This window comes from Pleurodeles waltl, chromosome 4_1 (assembly GCF_031143425.1).
Source record: "Pleurodeles waltl isolate 20211129_DDA chromosome 4_1, aPleWal1.hap1.20221129, whole genome shotgun sequence".
Lineage (NCBI taxonomy): Eukaryota > Metazoa > Chordata > Amphibia > Caudata > Salamandridae > Pleurodeles > Pleurodeles waltl.
The window spans coordinates 507,634,781-507,650,358 of NC_090442.1; the positions used below are offsets into that span (position 1 = coordinate 507,634,781).

At 42.9% G+C, this 15,578-nt stretch overlaps 1 protein-coding gene across 11 annotated transcripts in view; it reads left to right on the forward strand.

Moving 5' to 3' along the window:
* Positions 1–273: 273 nt before the first annotated feature.
* The window catches only part of ATP2B1 (ATPase plasma membrane Ca2+ transporting 1), a 432,225-nt gene continuing 416,920 nt past the window's right edge, over positions 274–15,578 (forward strand). For 3 of the 11 annotated variants that reach the window (XM_069228815.1, XM_069228809.1, XM_069228812.1), the window contains exon 1: positions 1,474–1,633. The gene's annotated coding sequence lies outside the window, so the exon portion shown is untranslated. Of the gene's footprint in view, positions 519–1,300; positions 2,651–15,578 lie in introns of those variants that run through there. The other 8 variants (XM_069228814.1, XM_069228807.1, XM_069228813.1 and 5 more) reach the window with 7 other exon arrangements.

The following is a 15,578-nucleotide window of genomic DNA, read 5'->3' on the forward strand; positions in this document are numbered from 1 at the left end:
CCGAGCGCTCAACCGGGGCGTTACCAAATTCGTCACACCCAGTGATGGAGGTTGGAGGCGCGGCTGGAAAGGGCAGAAGGCGGGACTTTCAGGGTCAATGAGAATAGCGTCCACTCTACCTTTACGCAAGTGGACGAGAGCTTAATTCAGTACCATCACAGGCCTGTTCAGTAGCAGTTTCAAAGGCCGGCACAATGGCCACCTACATCCAATGGCGTGCAAATGGAGGAGGGTTTCCAGAAATGTACGTCACAACTCTTCACCCCGGCCAATGGTTTGCGGGCGAGGGGGCGGGCTTGGTAGCAGGGAGAGGCGCGCGCCCGGGCTCGTGCACGTTGATGTGACCCTCTGCTAACATATCACCCAACAGGATGGAACGCGCCTGCGCCGTAAAAACGGTGCGAACCAACAAGAAGTGACCCTCTGCTCCTGCCCCCTGCAGCGGCTTGCTCCGTGCTTCGGCTTGCGGAGTGACGGCTCGCGCTGAGTGTCTCCTCGCGCCGCGTCAGCCTGCTTCGGTAAGTGCCCAACGACTCGCACTTACCAGCTGTCAGAGCGTTTCAGCAAGGCTCCCCACAGACAACCAGGCTCCTCTTGCCCCCTCCCCTGTAGCCTGTCTACGATGCAGGTGATGTCCACCGTTCTGCGCACCGCAGTGATTCCTGTCAGCTTTGTATTCTCAGCCCCCCGAGCACGGTGCCAGCGCCCTTCAGCACATTTGATCTCTGGGAATGCTTGTCGGAAAATGTGTGCAGCAAATTACACGACAGGGCGACGGTTTAACACCTTCATCCTGAGGGACAAGAAAGCCCGCCTCAGCACCTCGGGGTCTCCCTTAAGGCCACCTCCAACCGCCCCCGTGGAACCCGCTCCCCGTTACGTTCCTTTGACCTATAAACATTCTACATATCATGGATCCATGCATTCATGCAAACCTTCGCTCATGCAGACTCGCAACCTTGCATACCAATGCAGACTCACAATGGGCAACTACAGCCGTGCACACCTGCAGTCTCAGCAGCGCCCCTCATCGCAGTGTGTGCTGACAGGTGAGCAGCATTCACCATGCTCATTGCTCAGCACCTGATCAGCATTAGATCAGCCTGCTCTCCGAAGACCTGTCCACGTCTCGGGCGTGTGGCAGGTTGCAAACAAGATCCTGTTCTAGACCCAGCTGCCTAGGCTCTCGGATGCGGCGATGGCAACTGAGGTGTGCACTAAACATTGTTTCAGATCTGTATGTCACGCCGCCGGTGGCGAGAAGGGAGGGCGCGTGCCTCCTTCCCGGGCATGCTTCAGCAGAGCCGCTAGGTCACTGGCGGCAGCAGCAGCAGCCACACTCGGCTCTTTATCTGCTAATACATGCCTTGGGATTAGGGAGGGGGGCTGGGAGTCTCTGATGACACGTTGGTGTTGCCGCTCCTCGCATGCCCGCCCCCACCCTCTTGCGCTCGGGGGCTCTCTGCTTTCTGTAGGATTGGGGGGTGACCTTGGATTGGTGTCCCCTGTGCACTGGCAGGAGCGCCTCTGCTCCCGGGGTGAGCTGCGCAGGGGCGCTAGTGCGTGAAGGATGCGCTGGTGGGGTCTCGGCGCACGCCTGCCATCCGTGCGTGCGGATCCATCTCTGACTGAGGTAGGGAGTCCCGGATCAGCCCTCTAGTCGACACCTCCCAAGCACGCACAGGCGCAGAGATGGCATCGGCTCCCAGCGCTCTCCTCCCTGCAGGATTAAGAGGCTGAGATTAGCCTCCGCCGGTGAAGGAGCCGTGGAGCCGCCGCTTCATCCGTCAGAGAAATGTGCTTGGGGTGGGGGGAGACCTGCCTTTTTCATGCATCAGGCTGGGAGGTGAGATATCGGAGGCAACGTTGCGTCTAAAAATAGGACAGCTCGTTGGCTGGTAGAGCTGCAGCTATCTTGCAGGTTTTATTTATCGCAGGTCGACTTTACTTAACATTTCCACCTCCCCGCGCCCGTTTTACGAACAGTAACCAGAATGAATAGGGCTCTATGGGTTCATGCAGAGGGCACTGTAAAATAGCATCTGCATGCTTTGGGCGCTGGGAGCTCTTGAGAGAATAAAAAATGAGTCAGTAGGGGATGGGTCTGCTGGAGACGGGCATCTGCGTTGCTGCATCGCGTGCTTCCCCCTCAGCGCCGTGTAATGTGACTGTCATGAGCTCCCTCACCCCTCCCCACACACAGGCTTGCCGGATCTCTGAGCCCTTCAGGTGTCGCCGCATCCTTGATCTAGACACTCCCTTGCCCATTCCTGGCAGGTGGATTGGTTGATCTCCTGCTGTTTGTCTAGTGATCTCTTTTTGTATTCGGAGGACGGCAGCAGCACGCAGAGCTACCCGAAGCCTTCCTCTGCTATTGATCCTCGCTGTTGTTTGTCTGCAAGGCAGCCTCTGGCAGCCTGGGTCGGTGTGGGCGCTCGGGGGCCTCTGAACGGAGCCCTCTTTTAGATCGGGAAGTGAGGGCCCCAGTCTGTACACTAGAGGAGGTCAGCAGTCAGGCCACAACCTTTGGATGCAAGCACGTGAGTCCCCTAAGGCCTGGCACGGCTGGGCTGGAGAGAGGGCCGAGCAAAGGGCGAGGAGTGTGCTTGGACATGAGCGAGCGTAGGACAGGCTGCTTCACGGCTCAAAGGTACGTTTGTTTATTTTCCGAGGAATGTATGAGAAAATTGAACGGGGACCACCGTCCAGGGCCCGGGGTTGAATTGAGAAAGCGCTGACCATTGGATATAATAGGATTTATTGAAACGAAACGCAGGGGACGCACCATAAGGTGCTCGTTTCATGCAAGTTGTCCCGTCTCTCTAATCTATAAAGCTCATCCAGTCTCGCAACAGCCCCCCACCTCCGTTTCTTGGCATTGCAGCTACCTTGCGAGAATCCCGTGTGTTGAAAATAGTAAACTGCAAGTCCGCTGGTTGCTTCCATATTGAACCCAATGATCAATGCATTTGTCATTTAAAACGTATCCGGGTAGAAAAGGGGATCAAGGCAGAGGGAGACACTATTTTACCCATGGACGTGCACCTTTGAGGATGCTGTGATTATCACACGGTGTTACAATTTTTAACAAAGTAACGTTTTTGACTTTGGACTCGCCTTTTAAGGACAAGTTTTATCCTTGTTTTCACACCTTTCTCCTTTATAGTTACTTTTGTGCTGATATTCTTCAGTTTCCGTCTGAATACTGCTTACTTAAAAGCTGTTTACCGCTGCCCTCGGCACACATGGGTAGCAGTGCCTCGTTATGTGTTGAAATGTTGCTTACTTGGTACAGTCTGGTGTATTGTTTATATTTTCGTTCGAGTAGCACGCTCTTGCAAGTGAAAATAGTCCCATGGAAATCCTCTCTGGATGAAAATAGCGTGTAAACATCCAGCCCTTAAAGCATGGCTAGGCTGTCACCTCTGTGTGTGGGGTTTCCCCGTGGCTGAATTCCAATGAACTGAGGCCCTTCAGCTTGTCAGCTGTTAGCTCTTAACTTCAGCGCCCGCTTCGCAACACCCTGCAGATAGCGCCGTATGTTTACTGACTACACACTGTTTGCATATGCACTGTTATTATGTAGCACTTGTACTAGGCTTTGCTGTTTTAAAATAATTTCTCTTTAACATGTAATGTTATAAGTTCTTATTGTCCCGTAAGTAGACTGTGGTACGCTGTCTGTGTTTTTCAGTTCAGTACTGTCTGACTTTCACTGGTATGTATTGTTTACCTTTTGTACATGTCTGTGTATCACCTAGTTTCATTTAGATAAAAAAAATTCTGCTTATGTTTTTAAAAGGCAGCCTGCGTTTTCACTCTAGTCTGATCCTACCACGGGTTAGGTATATGACACTTAACAGCATGTCACACATGTACAATCTTCAACACTCAAGCACGCGGGATACGATTCATGTTAATGCCCCATGAGCAGACTCCTGACCTGGTTAATCATATATTGTCTGTCCGTTTTACATGAATAATCGACACAGCACCTTTTTAGACGCATGCTTGTCAGCTAGACCCCTGAGCTGACACAACAAATCAGGAAGGGACTTGATTCAGAGCGTTAAGGACGGCATAGAGCATAGGGTAACCGCTCTGTTTACTGCCCTTCGTGACTATATGCACTACAGTATTTCAGTGGGGTGGCCAATACGGCATTGCTGTTTTAATTGCTTTTTTAACAACTATTGGAGAAAAATTATTTATTTTTTTCGGGTGTTTTATGATGCTTCTTAAACGACATGCTTTTAATTTACTTGCTGATTGCAATGATTTTTTATTAATTGTGCAAATAAATTATAACTCGGCTCACCCTGTGTGCGGCCAGATGTGAGCCTTGCACTGCTGCGTTGCCACGCTACGATTAAAATACCACTGTCTTCTCACAGATGCTGCACGTGACTCCCATGTTTCCCGGGGGCATTTTGTCTATAGTATTAATTCTATTGAGGGTAAACGCTAAACTGGATTTAAGAAATGGTACCCGACGGTCTTTTAGAGCATCAGTTTTGAACCATATTTTTTTAAAATTGCTTTTGTTAGTTGCGGACACGGAGGCTTAATGGGCGTCTTCATGAATGTTAAATACCTTTTTTCCTGGTATTAGTGGCATGATGAACCCAAACGATTGTTTGGTTTAACCAATTTCATGGCAGATTGGGAACTCTTAACATGGACATTCCGAATGGTTTAAGTTACTGACGTCTCTTATGTAACCGCTGGCCACTCTCCACTCTGAGCTCTCTGGCACGCCACCTCTGTAATTCCATCAAGATAATCTGTCCAGTAGATCAGGTGAGCAGAAGCACAAATCTGCTGCAAGTCGAGTCAACCAGTCGCATATCTCTCACAGGATAATGGAGAGGTAGTTGGTTTGCCCATGAATATCTGTTTGTATTTCCATGCGTGTCAGTGACAGGGTTTGTTAGTCTAGAGGTCTGCGCGCCTCTCAGCCTATCAAGTGGGCCCTGCTGTCATAAACCGGTTACGCGCTGAACAGAGAGGACAGTATAAATCATTGATCAGGTGTGTGCAATGAAATTAAAATGAGTGCTTTTGCTGATTGGCAGCTTGATACCTCATCTTGACAACTGAAATGTTGAATCCTTTGTGTCACCTTCCTTTTGTTGCCGCAAGTTTCAAGTTATTAGGTGGTATCCGATGTCTCGAAACACGGCTGCTGTGTCGACATTGCATGGTACAGTAGAAAACCAACTCCAAGAAAATATTGGTTTGACTTTCTAGAACATTTTTATTTGGATTGACATGACTCCAAGTAAAATAATGAAACATGTCACTTAGTGTCTTTATCTTCTACTGTTGTAATTTCTCTTTGTTGATTTTCTAAGTAGCAGTGTGCGTTTCCATGGTCTTTGAAACCCTACTCTCTTGTTTGTTTCCCCAGCCATGATATAATATCAAGTACGTCATTATTATATAAATTACCGCTAAGATTAATTGGTAGATACTTCGCTTATTGTTGCTTTTGGCTTATGTGATTAGTAGTTCTGTATGGCTTCAAAAACTAGCAAAAATACATATTGTGTTAATATTTTTGTAATTATTGGTGCACTCATTGACAACTCCCAGTTTACATTGGATAACCGCATTTCTTCATCTATTTTGCTAAGCATGTATTGACATGCTCACCTGTGAGTACCCCCAACATCTGACATCCCATGAAAAATGCCTCTGCAAGTTCCACTACAGTTTTTGGTTTTCTGGTTTTAGTTTCCTGGTTTAGTAGAACCATTTTTGATACCCAGGTGTTACTACAGATGCAATAAAACAGAACAGCTTCCCATTTGTATTGTCAACTACTGTTGTGGGTTTTGTTTGGGACCACACTGATAGCTCTTAAGAACCACTTATTTTCTTAAGTGTCTTCCTTCTTTATAATAAAAAATAAACAATTTGCATTTTAGTCCTGCTAAATACGCAGATGCTTATGTTTATTACCTTGTGATGGAGCAGTCCAGTGCTGGTGCAATGTCTCAGCACAAATTTATGTATAGGTTCAGTGTTTACCATAATAATCTGGGTACTGAAGATGATCATTTGAATTTGGATTAACTCCCTTCTAATTGGACATGTAAAACCGAATGTAATTATTAAGTACATGTTCATGTTCTTCAGTTGTCATTCAGTATTGGTTTATGTCAGATTTAAATTACTGTTCAAATGGCATTTAGGGATTTGACAGCACCGATCAACGGTGTACTCCATGGGCTAATGTACACCGTTTTTCTGCAACTAAACTATATAAGGTGTACAAAAATTAAAATTTAAGTACACATTCTGAGATTCTTCTTTGCAGAATCGGTATTCAGCATTTTTGGCTCCCATAAATGGAGTTATTGCAGTGGAAAGTCTGCCAGTTTACCAGATTTTCTGCTGTACCATAATCATGCATAGGATTACCAGAATTACCAGTGGGTGGGCTTCGGGGAGACCAGGAACACAAAGTTGTAACTTGGATTTGCGCAAAATTTGTCAGTGGTTTTAACAACAATTTCACCTAGCTAAAGTTAGTGCCAGCTCAGAGTTGTACAGGGTTTAAATTGGATGTGAATTACTCCTAAATTCCCCTATGTTTTGTGGGGGCTATATGGGAAACCCCACCCCATGTTGAAACATATTTTTGTGTGCAGGTATACACTTGCACATTGTGTGCACTTTTAAAAACAGATTTTCAACTGATGGCTAATCTGTTTTTTTGAGGCTAGGTGTATGCCTATCACCCAAGGCTGCTGACTTTGGCAGTGAGGAATCTGGTTCAGCTCAGCAGCCTGGGATACTGGGAAAATCCTTCAATCTCCCCATGCCTAAACAAAAAAAAAACAGTGAGGTGTGTAGTGTAATCTGGTGCTCATGTAATAAATATGATATTCCTATAGCACAAGGAGTTTAGGGTGGGGATGATGTGATCATGTTTCTTCAGGCCCTGGATGAAATGTGCTGCGACATGTAGGATGCCCCTAAGTGATGGCAGTGTGGAGTCTGGGAGGCTGTAGAGTAGGGCATTACCACCATCCAGATGAAAGAATACAGCAGTTCTAAAGTTTGTTTCTGGAAGAAACAGTATGACATTCTTTAGCTGATTAGCTGGGACCAGGTTGCCTTTTGTATCCTTGAGGGAGAGGTTTGTGTCCAGGGTTAATTGAAGTGACTTGGCATTCTGTGAGAGTTGTGGTTCGAAGTAGTCAAGATTCATGTCAATAATTGAGATTTGTACTGTAACTTGTTTGTTGTTCTTGGCAAATAGGAGTTTTGCCTTGATTGTATTGCCTTTGGGCCAAGTTCATACCATATAAAATGACAGATATGTAGCTGTTCGCGCACAGTCATGAACGGATTTGTATATTACTTGACTTTCACAATCTGTTGCCTGACTTTCATAATCTATGAAAATCATATGAGGAAATGTAGGAGTCAGATTTGTGTGTCACTGTGATTCTGTGTTCATGTCCATGTAGCAAAGCAGTCCTTTTGCACATTCTTGTACAGTTTGAACTTCCAACTACAGAGTTGTCGCCCATGATCAATATTGTGATGTTATTTGCCAATAAACTTAAGATTAATGAGGAATCATGCAGTTTAAGTAGGTTAACTTGCATTCCAACTTGCCCCCTCCCCCTGATTAGTCTCATGTCAGTATGGGCTAAACTGTTCAGCCACAGATAGCGTTTTTGGACTTATGGCTGGGCTAGCAACAAATTACATAGCACTAAAGAACTTTAAAAAAACAAAAGAGAGTAGCCGTTAAAAAAAAAAAAAGAAAAAAAGGGGTTATAACAAGCATATAGAAACATGCTACAGATTCCACCTCCACAATGCAAAAAGGATGACCTCTGTTGTGGCCACCTATTTTGAAGATGGACTTAAAGTAAAAAATGCACTTTCTGATTGACAAGACAGACCAATTATGAAAGTAGTATAGAACTCCACGGAACTGTCTACTCACTTGATAATCCTCACAAAGCTGTCTTTGTGAATTGTAGTCTGTTTTAGGTGTTATGGACCATTAGATACTTTTGAGTGCAGCCCACCTATGTTTGAGGACTTGTACTTCTTTCTAATTTGCCAATACATTTTTTAACACAAGCATCGGCAATGATAATAGATTCGATGATTTTGCATTTTCTGCTGGCAATACTTGTCTGTGTACTGCTGAGCCAAGTACAAACAAAAGGTTTTGAAACGTATGCTGTAGAATAAAGCTTTCCTTTTTTTTATAAGCCTCCATTTTTCAGGTTCCTTTTTTAGTGCCCCCATGATACTTGTCCTCGTGTAGACTGTAAAACAGTTAGTCTCTCGTGCATTCTAATAAATGTAGATGGTTCCACCTAAGGAGCCATTAGAAACATGTTTATACCAAAAATGAGCCTGTTGTGAGTGGCAATATTAAAAGCCAGTGGCTTACTGTTTCAAGGTAAAGGAAGACAATGAATGTGGTAGGGGTAACCAGAAATCCCCTAAAGTTATCAGATAGTGTGGCCCCTTGAACGGTACAAACATCATACTTCTCAAACCTAAAGAGGCCATGGTGCAGCCCCTTAATTAGGATTTTAGAGAGACCATTTTCATTCCAACGTTCTAGGTGAATTTCTTATTAAGTGAACTCAATTTGGTATTTTGGAGCAGGAGATTGAAATAGTGATATCCACCCTTTCCATTAGATTTCACTTTTGTCAGGAATTCAGGTAGAACTCAATATTTTTTTTCTGTTATATTACAGCTCTCAGCCCAGTGTCATTTTTGGGTCTGTGAGAGACGGTATGTGATAAAGTACGTATGTGCTAAACCTACCAACATAGAAAAGGCTGTGCTCCTTAGCTCTGGTATTTTTGGCCCTCTCCTTGGGATCCTTAGTGGTTGTACAATTGGAAGTAGTGTTTCAAAACTATGTGAAATATTTTAGTTGAAAAAGACCCTCATGGCTTTGAGTGACAGACTATCTCTATTTTTTATCTTCTAGATGCTTGAACCTTTCTTAACTGTCCCAATGAGTGCATCTTTCACAGGAATGAGCTTGAGGCTGTCCTAGTGTCAGTGTTTGTGTGAGCTGCAAACGGTGTAGAATAGGAAAACAGTGCCACACTAATGTTTTTGAAACTTTCCTCCACATTATATGTGGGTAACAAGAACATTCTGGCCAGCTTATTCACACTGGCAGGATAGGCAGGGGTTTCTCTGCAGTGATTTTCTTTTTCTCCTGCGTTGTATCAGTTCATGGCTTTGCTCCCCACCCCCCAATTGCTCCTCTTTTGTTCTGATTTCATGGGCGTTCTTTCTATTTTGCATGGTCTTCAGGCCTTTCTCACATTCTCTTTACTGTCCCATTAAAGCTTCTGGGAACATTGATAACCTACTTTCAGTTTTCTTCTATATGCTGTGTGGATAGTATCCCAATGATCATCTGGGTTTGACCATCACCAGTGTTGCCAGTCTCTGTTGCAATTGTCATGCAGCAATGTTAGGGCCAAAACTTTTTTGACCTTAAGATTGATTTATTTGTCTGGTTCCCATCCCTTAGGTGTCATGTATGTGCCACTCTTCAGTGGGTAAGGTGCTGGGTTTAGATCCAAGATGAAAAATCTTGGTTTCATCTTGGGCAGGGATCTATCCCTTGATGGCCAAATAAAGACAAATCTGCGTCCATCAGTTCAGGCAATATTGAGAAATCTTTCTGTTTTTTCCACCTTCTTTCTACAATTGTGGCTATGGTTAGGTCCCATCTTGATCACAAGAAAATCCACTTTTGTTTTTTCTAGCAGTCCTCTATGTTAATGTCAGGGCTTTGTAGAGCACTAAATAAGGATTGGTATAGGAGAGCTTTCTGTTCATGTACCCATCAGATCCCTATACTCTGGCTTCCTGCTGCTTTTTTGTGTGCCTCACTTCAAAAGTACAATGAGTGTTTCACCTCTGGGTTGGTGGACTGACTGTGAAACGCTTCCTTTAGACTGTCATGAACTAGTCACCATGTAGCTTTCTGTAACTTTTTGAGCATGAATTTCTTCTTTCTCTTTGTGTGTTTTTTTTTTTTTAATTTATTTTTTTATATTGACAAGAGGCCCTATTATGCGAGTTGTACTCCTAGCAAGGGAGTTTAAACCCATTGTGTTTGCATAAGATGACCAAGCTTAACGTTTTGAACGCAGTCACACAAATATTGGTGAAGACTATGCGAGGGGTCAATGCCTTAAGCTCGGTGAATGCACATTAAGCTCTTACAGTTTAGATTGCAGAGTAATAAGAAGCCAACAAAGTCGTTTAGTCAAGATTTTAGGATATCACTGGAATCTAATAGTATCTCATTGGCAGCCAAATGTTACTTGTGTTATAGAAGAAAAGTCTGAACTGGGAAAACACAATGACCTGTTAATAATTTGTTAATGTATAGTTCCATGCATAACAACCTACAGATCTTGTGTTTGTCATGTTTAGCATAGATAAACATCTATTCGTCACATCTGTTAAGTCAAGGCCATTCTGCAGTACCATATTTTCTCTTGATAATTATATTTGTCACAAGGGGGACTGCATTGAATAAACTGAATTTTCTCTCCTGCCCTCTTCTGTTCATTAGTTGATAAACGAGTGAGCATGCCTGTTCCCACGCAAAAACTAACATTAACACAAAATGTGACTATTTGTAAATGAAATTTTGAACGCTCCAGTGACATTATTTTAAATTCAGATACAAACTTGCTTGGTGGTTGGCCGGAAAAGGACTGATAAAAATGTAGTCCTTTCTGTAATGCTACATTACAGGCTTCGCAACGAGAAAGTCTTTGGTCGTGGTGTGCATCAATAGATCTGTAACTGGTAGCATAGAATAGCTTGAAAGCAAGATATTTCTATTTTTCTTTTGATTTGATCCGTTGAAAGATTGATTATACAGAACAAGGTGAACAAATGAACTGTGATAACGGAAGGCTGTTGAACTCTTAATCCTAGAGGTGGTTGAAGTGGTAGAACGCAAATTTTAAACATGCACATGAAAACTAGCAAATTGCACTGTCATACATAAAACACACAGAAATGTTTTTGCAACAGCATAGAGGACACGTTTTTGAAGAAAAATCATTCACGATTATTGATGCAACTATGGGTTGTTACCCAAAACCAAAGTTTGGGGTCAGTGTGCACTGGTGGCACCAGAAAATCATATTAAAAAAAAAAGTTGTTTAAGCGCCATTTGCTTAAATCTTTCCTTGGAATACAGATAACTGGTTCAAATCCTAAAGGGAGCCACCCAGCCAGTGTATACTTTAAATGACTGACATCTGAATATGCATTTGTACTAATAACCTGCTGATTTCTGGTAATACGTGTCAAATGCAACCGTATCAGATTTAAATGCCCCAGTGCTTTCTACTAACTTTCAAACGCTTGTCCACTTTTCAGAGCAATTATAGCTAACAATGATTTAAAAAAATGCACATTTTCATGATAGCAAACATTGCGACGATCTGCATCGATCTCCTAGGCAGATGACTGCATAGGTTTGATAATCATTACAAATACACTGTTCCCCAGAGAAAAGAAGGGCACAGGGCAACCCTTAGGCTAGAAGGAAATGGCCTCACACATCCAATTGGATGTCATGCCTCATCGGGCAAGCTCCTCGTCAGACCGGCGCAGCAATGTCTGACTAGCACCCCTGTAAGGGGGCTCTTTGCCGGAGATCTTTTCTCAGTAGCTCTGTGCCGTGGTGAAAGAAATACAGAGAGATCAATGCCCACCTACAGGCACTATAGAAAGTAGGAGAGCGAAAAAGGTTAAAATTGGCTCAAAACCTGAACAGGACACCACAAATTTAATGATCAAAAAGGGGTACTAGCCAAAGCAATAAAACCACAGAAAGGAGAGTGGGGAATGAGATAATGCTCAGACACTCTCACAGTACAAGTGGAGACACGGGCTAGGAAACATCCCTCACCTGACCACATGCTGTCATATAACTTAGATTAACCCAAACCACAGCTGCTTTTTCCTGCTATAATATATTCGATATAGTGTGTGTGTGTGTGTGTATGTATATGTGTATATGTATGTGTGTGTGTGTGTATGTGTGTGTATATATATATATATATATATATATATATATATATATATATATTTTTTTTTTTTTAATCTGTATGAGTTTGAACTGTGACTTAATGGCCACCTCGCTTGGGGAAACTATGGCCTGTTCCCAATCATCATGCACCAGTAGACGTTGTGTGTTGTTACTTACATTTCTGCATACCAACGGTATAGTGTGCTTCCTCAGTTGGCTAGCAGGACTTTAAAGTTTTAGTGGCGAGCATTCATCAGCATGCCTTTATATTTGAGTTGGGCATATTTGACCTGTAGGTATAAGAAAAATTAAATATGTGTAAAACTCCATTCCTCTTTCACATTTGTGTATAATTTGAGGCTTCCTGCCTTCTCGAACATTCCCAACTTCAATATTCCTTTAATAACCAATTTCTTACATCCAGGGTGCAGGCATAGTTTGATCAAAGTGCAGCGCCCCACAGTGGTATTTCCACAGTTGGAGCGTTCTGCTACCCTATTTTGTTCTGTCTATCTTGGCAAAATCTATCTCCAAAAGCAGTTTTGCATGATGTATAAAATTTGGGGGAGAGCGTAGTGCTGCTCTACCCATGAGGTACAGTGGGCGTGTCATCCAGTGTACCACATCTTTTCAAATCTGATTTGGATCCTAGACCAGTTTCTCCAGAAAAACGTTTACCTATCCTTAGCTATAAAACCACGTCTTTGTACAACTTTGAACCTTGATAAAAGCCCTGGTCATAGCTGCTTAGAGGTTGAAAAATTGTCATAATTTCAAGTGGTATATTTAAGTATCTTTTCACTTAAAATGTAATTTTGTCCACTGATCATCAAATTGCGTAACCAATGTGAATTTTCTAATTTTTCAAAACTTATTTTTCAATTAATGTAAATTCATATAGGTGTATCGTATTGCTGTCCCTTAGTGCAAATATAAATACACTGCCATGACCCTTTTTTGTGTGTGTGTGTCATGAGTCTTACATAAATAAATAAAATACATCACTAACACTTGGGGTTCTATAACATACTTTCACAACGAGTCTTAGATTTACACATCTTCACCTTAGATCATATGTAATGAAATATGACTGAACAGGATCATTGTGAAATTACTGCCTCCCCTATGAAGGAATAATTCCCTCCTGTGCAAATGAAGGAGGCCGTCATACTGCTGGGCGACTCAGACGTGGTGCCACATATGGGTATCATCTGCAAACTCTCTATTGGCCAGTTTGTAAACAGAGGGCCTTCATGTGAATGAACAGTTTGGCTTACAGACCTTATGCCCAAAATGTCAACCTCTACACCTTGTGCCCAAATCTCCATCAATTTGACAGATTTGGTTAGCCTCTCAGGAAAATAGCTTGTGGCAACGGCGAAAGTTCATATGTCCTAATTAATGCACATCGAGCCAAGAATACATTTAGGAGGACAACAACAAAGGAACTAATATGGTATATAGCTCACACAGTTGGGAAAGTGAGTCTCTCACTCCAACTTAACCAGAGCTGTTTCTGTAAACTCGTCACGTCCTTCACAAATTTATAATTGGACACCCCTCATTGAGTGAGCCTTCAGTGTTCAGCGAAAGACCTAGGCTGTACGCGTTCAGGCCACTTTCTGTGATCCTGAAAATGTTCTCAGATAAATCCTTGTTGTCAGTTAATCTTATGGATGACAACTAGCAGTGTTTCAATTTCCTGTGAAATCTTTGTAGTACTGAAAATGCAAGGTAAGGCAATTGAAGCAGAAAGAATAAACCTTCATGGGAAATCATGAATTTCAAATGAATGTTTGATGGCTTTTCTAAATGTCTTAACAGATTTAGCTTGGCAATATAACTTGTAACTTCTTTCACAGTTAAAAATCCTGGTTGGAAAAAGGTTTCCAAGTTCTACTCACATTATTTATCATCCTTGACAGCAATAACAGACTTTGATGACTCCCTAAAGCAATGTTATTGAACATCGAGGCTGCCTGTCCTGAAGAGAGATGGAGCATTTCCATTGAATGCTTTATTTGAGTTAGCAACTTAAAGTAATTAACATGTTAACAGGTAGGCAGCACTGATGGTGTGTTACTTGCAGAACAGCATCCTCTGTAGCAGTGTTTTTTACAAAACTAGCAGCTACATTCTGCTTGACTTGGATGAGCTTATTGAGCGAAAGTCTGTGTGTGTGTATATGTGTCTGTGTGTGTGTGTATGTACATATATTCACTTGTCTTCTCAATTCAGGAAAAGCCGCCAATGTTGCACAAAGAACTGCAAGATTCTCATGAATTGCAAATCAAATTCAGTTTATTGTGCTGCAGAAAAACCATCAGTCGCCTTTCGGGCTGTCCTGAAGTCTTGCTTACGAATAGTGAAGCGATATGCACAAACCAGTGGCGTGTGATGTCATTGTAAACCACATAGAAAGACTTTCTCTGGGGTTTGTTTACAGGTGATCGTATTTCATTCAAAACTTTGGCCGCTCTACCATATTTTGCATGGATTGCATGAATTGTCAATGTATTATTTTCATGGCAGTTTTAGCAATTAGTCACATTTACATTCATATACAGCAATTGTAGAAAATGTGAAGTTGACAAAATGTTGCTGCTCCTTGTGCGATGTTGGCACCTCTTCATGAATTGAGAAGAGGACGAGTGAATGTGGTACAAAGGTTGCCATCCCTGTCTGTAGCCGACACACTCTAAGCTCTGGCGTATGGTGGAAGCCTGCAACTTTAGAGAGAGAGAGAGAGAGAGAGAGTGTGTGTGTGTGTGTGTGTGTATGTGTGTGTGTATGTATGTGTGTATGTATGTGTGTGTGTTTATGTATCAATCAATCAGGAATTTGTAAAGCGCACTACTCACCCGTGCGGGTCTTCCGGTGCTGAAGTGGGGGGGGGGTGGAGAGGGAAGGAGGACGGGGGATGGGAGGTGCTGCTACTGCTTGATCAGCCAGGTCTTGAGAAGTTTCCTGAAGGTAAGGCGGTCTTAGGTCTGGCGCAGGTGGGTGGGAAGAGTGTTCCACGTTTCGGCGGCGAGGTGTGAGAATGATCTACCGCCGGTTGTAGTTCTGCGTATGTGTATATAGTTTTGTTGAGCTCGAGACTGGCAAGAGAACTAAATCTATCTCTGTAGCAGACTTAAGAAGTAAAATATTTAAACATGAGAAGCTACAGAAGTGAAGAATCTACAGAATCAAAATCATTCAAGACCATTGAAATTTGGTTCTACTTGTAAACTGTTCTCTGGTTTTCTCCTACACTTGAGCTTACTTTGAAAAGGCACAGACAAGGGATGAGTTGACTGTGGCTTAAATGAAGCTGAGCATCACTTAAAATTAGTAAAACTTAATCTGTGGTGTAAAATATGCTGTAGTTTTACTGTAAATGGCTATATAATTGCATTATTGCTTGCACAAATTGATGCTGTTAACTCTGTATTTCAAGTGAATCAGTGAACACAGGGATGCCCTGCAGTTTGTATCTCATTGTAGCAGTAAGCATAGTATG